An 11,175-nucleotide genomic window follows, 5' to 3' on the forward strand; every position below is an offset into this window, starting at 1 on the left:
GCATGATAAAAGTTCAGTAAACCCAAAAAGGCTTGCAATTCGCCCTTAGACTTGGGGCTTGGAGCCTTCTGAATAGCTGTGAGCTTAGCATCAGACGGGTGGATACCCTGAGCATCTATCCTGAATCCCAGGAAATCAGTGGAGTGCACACCAATCTTACATTTGTCCTGTTTTAATTTAAGACCTGCTCTTCGGAAACAAAGCAAAACAGCCCTTAACCTCTCAGCCAGCATTTGTGGAGAGTCTCCTGCGATGAGAACATCATCAAAATAAGGACACATGCCAGGAATACCCCTCAGGGTGTTTTCCATTACACTCTGAAAAATGCCAGGAGCGACATTCACCCCAAACTGTAACCTCTTCACCTTGAAAGCCCCATGATGGGTGACAATAGTTTGAGCCTCAGCTGCTGCATCATCAACAGGCAGCTGTTGATATGCTTGAGCCAGGTCAAGCTTAGCAAAAAAATTTCCCTCCTTGAGAGAAGCCAGAATGTGGCTCACTACAGGCACAGGGTAAGCATGTTGCTGTAGGGCCTTGTTTAGTGTGCACTTGTAGTCAGCACAAATCCGGATGTCCCCACTTGCCTTTAAAGGCGTTACAATGGGGGTTTCCCACGGGCTGGAATCTACAGGCTCTAGAATGCCTTGCTGGAGCAACTTGTCCAGTTCAGCGTCAATCTTACTCTTAAGAGCAAATGGTACTCTCCTAGGTTTAACCCTGATGGGCTGTACTGTTGGGTCTAGCTTTAGTGAAACTGGAGGTCCTGTGTAGGACCCTAGTTCAGAACTGAACACATCTGCAAACTCCTTGCATACGTCTGCAAGGGTCTCTGTTTGCAACTTATGTAGCCCTGTTACTTGTATTCCCAAGGCCTCAAACCAATCGAGTCCAATGAGACTCGTTCGCTCACCCCCCACAACCAACACGTCTAGGGGGCCTGAAAAATTCTTATACTGTACCTTAAGGGTGGCCTCCCCCTTAACGCACACTTGAGAATTTTGGAAATCCGTAAGGATTACATTAGAAGGCCTTAACGAAACTCGCTGGCCACTGCTGCTGCAGATTTTGTGAAATGTGTTGAGGGAAATTATGGATAGGGCAGACCCCGTGTCAAGTTCCATCAACAATGGAACTCCCTGCAATTTCACTTTAAGGGATAGTTTCTTTTTAAGGGGTTTGTGTGTGCCTATTATTAAAATGTTCCGGCATGTTGCACAGAACCCCACCCTGTTTTGACTGGGCACCCTGGTACCTTTCAGATTCAATTCTTCCTTCGGTTGTACCTTCTGTCGACCCAGGCAGACCGCAGCGATGTGGCCTTTCTTCCCGCACGCTCGGCAAATGGCGGAACGGAACTGACATTCCGCTCGCTTGTGGCGTCCACCGCATCCGAGGCAACGAAGCTCAGCTGGGCCCTTGTCCTGACGATCTTTGGACCTCCTCCCAGCTGCTTGGTAAAGCTTGTCCACCACTTCTTCAGGATCTTCTTCCGAATCCTCTCGCACGTCTTCCTTGTGGATGGTGGCGGTCTCTGGAGCGCTTCGATTAGGCCGCATGTTCTTGACCGCCCCACCTGCAGCTTCTTCTGCTGAAACCTCTCGCAGAGCATCTTGGAAAGAGACATCTTCCTTAGCAAACAGCTTCTGCTGTAAGTCTCTGTTCCTCAGTCCGCACACAAAACGATCACGCAGTCTTTCCTCTAAGTCCTTGAAATCACACGGTTNAGCTGACGACCCCAACAGAGTTCGGCCAGGCACTTACCCGTGGCAGTGCACGGAGTAGTACGATGGGCTAGAAGAAAGTCAGCCAACCTGTGATGCCAATTGCCGTAAGTCAGCTTCTTGAGGGCGTCCTTGGCGACGCAGACCATCCGTTCAGCCAGACCGTTGGTGGAAGGATGGAAAGGAGCCGAAGCAGCGTGGCAGATCATGTTGGCCTGTAGAAACCCCTGAAACTCAGTAGAAGTAAATTGAGGACCGTTATCTGACACCAGAACATCTGGCAGCCCGTGTGCAGCAAAAATGTTTCTCAACACTTGAATAGTCTTGGCAGCTGTGGTAGATGACACAGGCACGACCTCCAACCACTTGGAATGGCTATCAACAACAACCAGGAAGAATTGTCCCTGAAAGGGCCCAGCATAATCTATATGTATTCTAGACCATGGAGTGTGTGTTTCCTCCCACCTGTGCACAGGGGCCTGGGGCATTTCAGGCCTGGACTGCTGGCATGCATGACACCCATGTACCTGGGCCTCGATGGCCCGATCAATGCCAGGCCACCACAGATGGCTTCACGCAAGCGCCTTCATCCTGATGATTCCAGGGTGGCCCTCATGTATTGAAATCAAGATTCTAGCCCTCAAGGAGGCCGGGATCACAACTCTCGATCCCCAGAGGAGGCAGCCATTGAAAGTGGACAACTCGTGCCTCTTGACCCAAAAATGTTGAAAATCCTCCGCAGGGCACCTGTCAGGCCAACCTGACAGCACCCATGACAGCACGCATTTGAGCGTGTGGTCAGTGGCAGTTTCAGCAGCCACATCCCTAGCATTGAGGGGACACTCAGGCAACTCCTGAATGGACAATATGTGTACAGCAGGAGCGGGATCAGGCTCCACAGTAGGCAATGGCAGCCTACTCAATGCATCTGCATGACCCATTTCCTTGCCAGGCTTGTGGGCCAGTGAATAGTCATAAGCTGACAGGAAGATGGACCAACGCAGCATACGAGGGGACAGGATATGAGGTGTTTGTTTGGATGTAGTGAATAACCCCAGCAAAGGCTTGTGGTCAGTAAAGACCGTAAAATGGTGGCCATAGATAAAGTCATGGAACTTTTTAATTCCAGCCACAAGAGCCAAAGCGTCCCTATCAATTTGAGCGTAGTTGCGCTCAGCAGCAGATAAAGTCCTAGAATAATAAGCCACAGGGACCTGAGTCCCATCAGCCATCAGATGGCTAAGTACAGCACCCACACCGTAGGGGGAGGCATCACAAGCCAGACACACTGGCAACTGCTCATTAAAATGAGCCAACACCGCATTGGATGTAAGCAAGGCTTTAANCTTTATTCTCTGCTTCCAATCTACGAACAACCCGAGCAGAGGCACGCAGGCCTCTATTTATACCTTCTGATCCCCGGGCAAATCCAACCAATCACAAGGCGGTCTTTTCCCGCCTTGCGCATGCGCGCAAGGCCGGCGCCACTCAGTCTGGTCCCGGGCAGCTTTTGCAAATGCCCGGGACTCTTGCAACGTCCCGAGCAGGCTCAGGACACAACAGTAATCATTCCATAAAATTCTAGAGTTGGGATTGATACATTACCTAACTACTTTTTAAATGTTAAGTATTTGCCAAAAGTACAAATATTGGGATAAGGATTTGATCCTGCAAGAAATTAGGCACTTATATAGCATTCTCTTAAGAAATCTTTAAGCAGATAGTTACTCTGAATGCAGAAAATGTTCTCTTGGTTAATAGTGTGCATCTGTTGCATTAATCAGGATACAAGTTCTGTTGTACAAAATGAATAGCCAATTTAGATACAAACCACATACCTGACAAGTAAATCAACCTCCTTTTCTCTCTTTCCTATTCAAGTGTGTAGAAAATGAAACAGAATTTAAGTCCATACAAATCCTGGTTTTGTCTGATATTTCAATAAGAAAAATAGAAAGTATTAGATCATATTCTACAAATGAGCATAGATAAATAAATGTCATTGTCTGCTCTATATGCAGATTAATTTATTAATATGATTTTATGGAGGAGGTGTGAAATGAAAATCCAGGAATGTTAGCCTAATCAAGAGCTTTCAATCAGTTGTGAAGTTATATTCACAGGCCTTATACCATAGATTACTAAGTCATCACCTCGTGATAGCTTAGTTGGTGGATATGTTTATACATACAACAAACACACAGGGTGTTACTGTTAAAAGGAAAAAATACTGTTGAGTAGAACTGGATCCACAGCTAATGTAAAGCAGTACAAGGCACTTTTCCCCCTTTCGATATACATCAGTAATTTTTTTTTTAAAAAAAAGCAGCTCCACTCCAGAAAATAATCCCATATCTATGGATGACATTGTAATACAATATTTATGACAATCAGACTATTTCTGGACACCTTTCAATTCTAAAGCATCATTATCTCATTTTCCTTCTACTAATTAGCCAGCAGTTGGAAGAACATAACTTCCAAGTTGCAGGGAAAGAAAACAAAATAGGTACAGTAAACAAAAAACCAAAACATCCTGTACTGGTGTCAAGTACATTTTATATTTCAGGAAGAAGGTTTACAAGGGCCTAATATCTTTCTTATGTCTCTCAATGTATGCTTATGCTTTAACTTTACCTAATTCAACTGATCTATATTTTTTTAACTCCTGAATTTAGTACAGTCTGAGGCCCTGCAGCCCTATGCAATCTGAAAACCTTTTGCTGTGACACACAGATATTATAAAAAAAACAATTTAAGGAAAAAGTCAATGCATGATTAGGAATTAATCACTAGAACTGTGGAAAACATGTTAGTATGAGCAAAGTATACACGCTCCAGATGTTAATATAGTCACTTCCATTCAAAGCTTGTGTGCTGTGTGTGAAGATGTGTGTCTACATGCACAACTAATTGATTGGAGATCCCAACAAGAATAACAGTTGTACATATGAATACATGGACAACTGATGCTTCACTCAAGCTAACATATTTCACAAAATACCCTTTACTATTTTTATCCATTATATTTAATGAATTTAACTGCAAATAAAATGAAAAAGTATTCTCTGGGAAGCCACTCCAAGAGTAAGCAAACCTACCTAGTAAACCTAGTAAACGTTGTGTACCACAGATTGTTCTGATGTCTTTGAGAGCAGACTTTGTATCAAGCAATAGTTTAATCTAACTTTGGCTTACTGACTAAAACACAAAATCAAATCTTTGTGGGGATGGGTCTCTTTTACACACTAATATTGGTTATGTATGAAATCCTTAGAGTGCTTCCACCTTAAAGGCACAATCTCTGAGGCTCAGTAGATGAGAGAATGGAAATATGCACCACTGTTTTATGAAAGGTCATAGCCTCCCCAAAAGAATCATAAGAACAGAGATGAGAAACTCAATAGAAAATTGCACCATAAGTGAATCTTCTATAGTCAAGAATTTGTATTGGGACAGATGGCCTTGGCAATTCATAACTGAAATACCATCCCGAAAAGGAGGGGCATACTTAAGTTTGGGGGTTCATTTTTTTTTTACATGAATTGGGATATTTATTAAAGAATCTAAGAGTTTACTATTGTTACCCTTATTGTTGCTTATGTCTGAATACTTCAGGTTTGAATTCAGCCCAATTGTTACCTTAAAACATCTATATTTAAGGCTAGGGATGTTGATTTTAGATAAACTAAGTAGTGCATTTTATAGAGTTAGAATTACAGTTTTTCCCCCTTAGAATTATAACAGTTTAGTCTTACGGTGTGTTCAGACAAAGTCTTTATGAAGCAGTTGACCTCTTGCTTTTTTCTTGTATTTTTTCTTATGGCAAAAAGCAAAAGGCAAAAGGAGTGCTATGCTTTTGAAAATACAGATAAGAAAATATGTAATTTGAGGCACAGTAAATAGTCCTTGTTCTTGGAGAAGGAAGATGACAGCTGGGGAGGGGTCGCCTTGAATTCTTATATCTCATATTGCAGGATATATTATTGTATACCCTAGACACATCAAGACCTCTTGTCTTTTTTCTGCAGTTTGCCTCTTCTTGATTTTTATCCTTCAAAATAACACACACACACACATACTGTATATATAGGAAGTTTTTTCAGACAGACCGGTTTGATTGATTACACCTTGACATTTTAACTGCTATACTGCAGTTTTACTTTTACAATATCTTTTGCCTTGCAGCCCCCCAACTAGGGGCGTTAAGCAGGCTCAAGTCGCAACTGCGAAACATTTTTGGGATCCTTTATGGGATTCGAACCTGGGCAGTTTACATACTAGGCAGTGATTTAACCACCAAGCCACAGGCTTTCCTCCCCTCTTTGTCAGCCGTTGTCATCCCACTGCAAGTTCTTACGGTCCATGTACTCCTTCCCCCCCTTTTTTGGCCATTCGTTTCTTCCGTATTCATCCAGTTGTTCCCTCTTGCCCTGTTGGGCTGTGGGCTTGATATTCTCCTCTCATCTTTTCCTATCATCCTTTCTATGTGTCCATGACCATGTCCAATGCATGCATCCCCTCCTATGGTCTTCACTCCCTCTTCCTCCTCTCCGATGTTCGTTTCATTTGCGTGCAGTGGGATGATAGATAACAATACACGTACAAAAGGGGAGGGTGGAGGAAGGGAAGCAAGCAATGGAGTAGCAGCTTTGAATAACATCAAGAGAACAACTAATGTGCAGTTTGACCAATTAGGACCATCAAGCGGACCGGTAACGAGGTCCAGGAGCCGTGCGCAAAACCTGACCAACACTATAAAAGAGACTTCCATTTATCCGTTTTAAGCCCTGACGATGTCGGTAGTTGGCCGATGAAAGCTTGGCGTTAGATTAAACATTTTTAGTTTAAATTTTTCCTGGTGTTCGTGTTTATTTGTTCTTTATAATATGACTTTACCCAGGATTCGTGTTTTTAACAAAATTAACAGTAAATATATATATAATATCAAAATAAATATAGACCGCCAAGAGAATACATATAAAATGTTTAATCTACCTAGCTTTCGTCAACAAAACGTTTGACATCGTCAGGGCTAAAAGGCAACAGCCGGTTGAAGTCTTATATATCATTGCCGAACGTCAGTTTACGGCTCCTGGAGCGAGTAACAGGCCCCAGCTGATCCGCTGGGGCCTGTTACTCGCCCCAGGAGCCGTAAACTGACGTTCGGCAATGATATATAAGACTTCAACCGGCTGTTGCCTTTTAGCCCTGACGATGTCAAACGTTTTGTTGACAAAAGCTAGGTAGATTAAACATTTTATATGTATTCTCTTGGCGGTCTATATTTATTTTGATATTATGCTTTTTCCCAAGAGTCGAGTTTTTAGTTTTATTCATATATATATATATATATATATATATATATATATATATATATATATATATAGAGAGAGAGAGAGAGAGAGAGAGAGAGAGAGAGAGAGAGAGAGAGAGAGAAAGAGAGAGAGAGAGAGAGAGAGTATTTTGTATCGTCTGAAGCACATGCATGCATGGATGTTTGCAAGCTCAGTCAGATGTCCCAGAACTTATTGTCTCTGGAAATGAACAAGTTTTTTTTAACCATTTTCTTTTTCCTTTCTTTAATGCTTGTGCATCTTTCATCTAATGAAATAAAGTGTTGGAAAATCAGTTTAAGTGCTCGTGATTTGTGTTTTGAGTCAGAAAGATGTTTCAGAGCTGATTAACAAGCAAGAACTAATTTTAAAATAAAATTAAATCATAACATGGAGAAATATTGGTATCCTATCTATTTGTCTACTTGCCTATGAATGATCTTGTTGATCATCTCTGGGCATTGCTAAATATTTCTTAATATTTATAACTCTGATTAAGTCATTTTCATGGCAATTAAGAAGCATTGGATATGCTCTTCAGTTTGAAGACATGGTCAGTTTTTACTAAAAAAAAACCAAACAAGCTATGTATTTTTTAAAAAACAAACCATTATCTCAGGGTTTAATGTCAATATGACTTAGCCATTTACTGCTTTCTTCTTGTAAATCAGCAATTTTAAAGGCAAAGTTGGAAGCATGTTTTATTTATTTAATGCTGGCATTTGAAATGAAAACTTTCACAGTCAGAGAAAAAATCAACATAATTAAAGATAATTTAGGGGAAGTCACTGAATTCCTGAGCTCCAAATTAAAAACAGTGTCTCATTTAATATTGATAAAGAGGTTAGTTAAGGAGAGAGAAAAACAACCAATCTGAGTTTCAGAAGGATCAAATCTGAAATGTTAATTACTTGGCTTTATTTTGCATTACTTCTTTGGAATATGCAATTTCAAATTATCCAGTCTCTTTATTTGTACTTTGACCTACCAGCTGTCAAAATTTATCACAGGAAGGTGACGTTCAGCAAAAATATAAGGATTAAATTATTAGTGTATTGTCCAAAAGAGTAATTGCAGAAATGCAGAAGAAAAAATAATGGTAAGAATAAAACATGATCATTTGGGAATTTGAAGAAGTGGGGAGGAAGCACAGTATAAAGGAATGGAGGAAGGGCAAAGCCTTAGGGAAGGGGCAAGTTTGGATGCCTCTATTCAAGGTTATAAGGGGGTAACAGAGTGGGTAGCAAGTTAGTACAGGCAAACCATCATTGAAAAGGAAATTTCTGGGACACGTGGTTATTACACTATTACAACCTTAATTTTCTATATGTATTTCTGTTCTATATATCACTGCTGTTGCTGTCTTCTAAGATAGCATGGTAATGACAATGTGGCAGTGAATCCTTCCTGAAGTATAGATATTGGTCTTGAATAATGAAATAGAAATGACAAAATGGGAGGGAGGAAGAGAGAGGGAGGGAGGGAAGGGAGGAGGAAGGGAGAAAGGAAGGTAGGTGTTGTGCAGGAAAATAAGAGATGATTTAATGTCAACCCTCCGACTAACAAATTCAACATTGAGGAAACTTTACAGCTTTGAGGTGCCATAAAAGATAAACTTTATTGAATACACATTTAGGTACTGAAGAAGCAAAATCAACTCTGGTTTTCCCGTGCAAAAATCTGATTAGTTAACAATAGCTTTCCATAATCCCCACCCACCAAGTGTTCACATTGGCCAATCACACTTCTTTGGTTTGTTATGAGAACAGTCCACTTCTTCATCAGACACCTGTTTTTGTGACCTTAGCTCTCACGGTCCATGGACAGCTTCTTAAAACTCTGGTTTCTTTCCCAAGCTTCCCTTCCCCTCTGTTTCTATGGCAAGTTGAGTATTAACAGAAGTTAGCAAGCATCTTAGCAATTCAATCTTGACAGAAGGAAGGAAGGAAGGAAGGAAGGAAGGAAGGAAGGAAGGAAGGAAGGAAGGAAGGAAGGAAGGAAGGAAGGAAGGCTCACAGAAAATCAAAGTTCAAAGATTTTAAAGATTGACCAGAGAGAACGAGATGGGAAGGGGAAGGAGGAGGAGAGAAGATATAGTTGGCATTCATTTGCAACCCAATGGAATGGTCATGTTTTTATCATTTTTATGGGATGCAATAGAGATATACTACAAAGAAAAGGTCACTGCGGCTGGAGCATTTTAGGAGAGTACAAGAAAACAAAAAGGTCCAGAAGGCCTGGGATCATAAAATAGAGACCAGCCTATAGAAGAAACAGGATTAAGGAAATGAAAAGAAGGCAGGGAGTTTAGGGACAAAAAAGCTAGCAATGCACAGAATGTTGGCAAAAAAATGCATTTAATTTTCAAGCAGCTTTTAAACACAATTTTTCCCTTTAATTGATTTCAGTGTCACAGTTTCAGAGTCAGGATCTGCAGTTACACAACACAACCTTTTGTTAAATGGGAGCAGATTTGAACAAAAGCGCACTGGTTCCTGCAGAAACAAAAAGGGAATAGACAGTTTCACATCATTGTAACAGTTTTTGTGATTCAACTAAGTACACATTTCCCTCAAAATAATACATCACATTTGCATTTTTAATGCAATACAATAGTGGTAATACAAAAAGTACAATGGTACTGTCACAGAATAAAATGAGGTTGCCTATTATGCTGGTTTTATATTTTGATTATGGAAAAGATATACCTAAAGACTGAAGGGAACTAGTGTGTTTGTTATTTGTATATCTGCATATCTGTAGTCCAAGTTTCTTCTACATGCAACATCCACTGTAGCAGAGACAGCCCCTCACACAACCTAAGCTGCTTCTTTCCCATGCTACTCACGGATGTTCTTGAAGCCAACTTTAAAAATTCCAGCACATTCTGGATTGCAGTGGTTCAGCCAAGACTGAGTTAGTGTTCAGTCTTAATTTTAGTCCCTGCAGGCTCCACTTAGTAATTCCCTTACTTCTTGTTTACTCATACATGAAGAGAAGGGCCTGTCTCTTTTTTTCTTTCTATCTATTCACTAGTCCCCATTATTTTCCTTCCCTGATATTTGCTTACATCACACCCTTACCTCTTCTTTAATATTGATGCAAGCTCCCCTCCTGCCACTCTGTTGCTTTGACATGATTAAAACAAAGGAATAGATTGTTTTTAGCCTCTTTTTTTATTAAAAGTTTTATAAAGTTTACAATATAAATCCCCCCCACCCCTACAACCCCCCTCCCCCCCACTTCCCAGAGCTGTTCACAGGGTTACAAATAATAATCATAATCTAAATAACATAAACCAACTAATTATATAACCAAATCTATAACACACATTTTTTAAAATAAATTTAAATAAGTTAAAATTAAAATTAAATACATTATTAAAAGAAGAAAAAACAAACAAACTAGTAAACAACACTACTAGTCAAAATTATAATAAAATCATACAAGCTATTATGCAAACACTTAATAAAATAATAACAATAAAAATATTTTAAAATTTTACCCAAAAGCCAAATGGAACTTTTCGGTCCCATTTTTTTTTTAATATAATCTATCCATCTTCTCCATACCGAAATATAACTTTCATATGACTGATCCTTCAAATAAGCAGAAATCTTAGCCATTTCCGCTAAATTTGACACTTTAATCGACCATTCTTCTACAGTAGACAAACCATCCGTCTTCCAATATTGAGCTACCAATAATCTTGCAGCTGTTATAAGATTCAACATCAGATTCATTTCTGTGGCATCCAAATTTCCCATAATACCTAACAAAAATAACTGCGGTGTAAACTTTATCTTCTTCTTAAAGGTATTTTGAATATTCCACCAAATCTTTCCAAAATGCCTTTACATCCCTACACATCCACCAAATATGGAAGTAGGTTGCATCTAAACTTCCACATCTCCAACATTTGGGCTGTAAGTTGGGATACATGCGTGACAATTTTTGAGGATCCAAATGCCATCTATAAAACATCTTATAAAAATTTTCTCTTAAATTTTGTGCTTGAGTAAATTTTACATTTCTTACCCAAATTGTCTCCCATGTATCCAATGGAATCACTTCCTGAATATTCTGCGCCCACTTTATCATACAATCTTTAACTA

This window comes from Protobothrops mucrosquamatus, unplaced genomic scaffold, assembly GCF_001527695.2.
Source record: "Protobothrops mucrosquamatus isolate PMUCROS unplaced genomic scaffold, P.Mucros_1.0 scaffold250, whole genome shotgun sequence".
NCBI lineage: Eukaryota > Metazoa > Chordata > Lepidosauria > Squamata > Viperidae > Protobothrops > Protobothrops mucrosquamatus.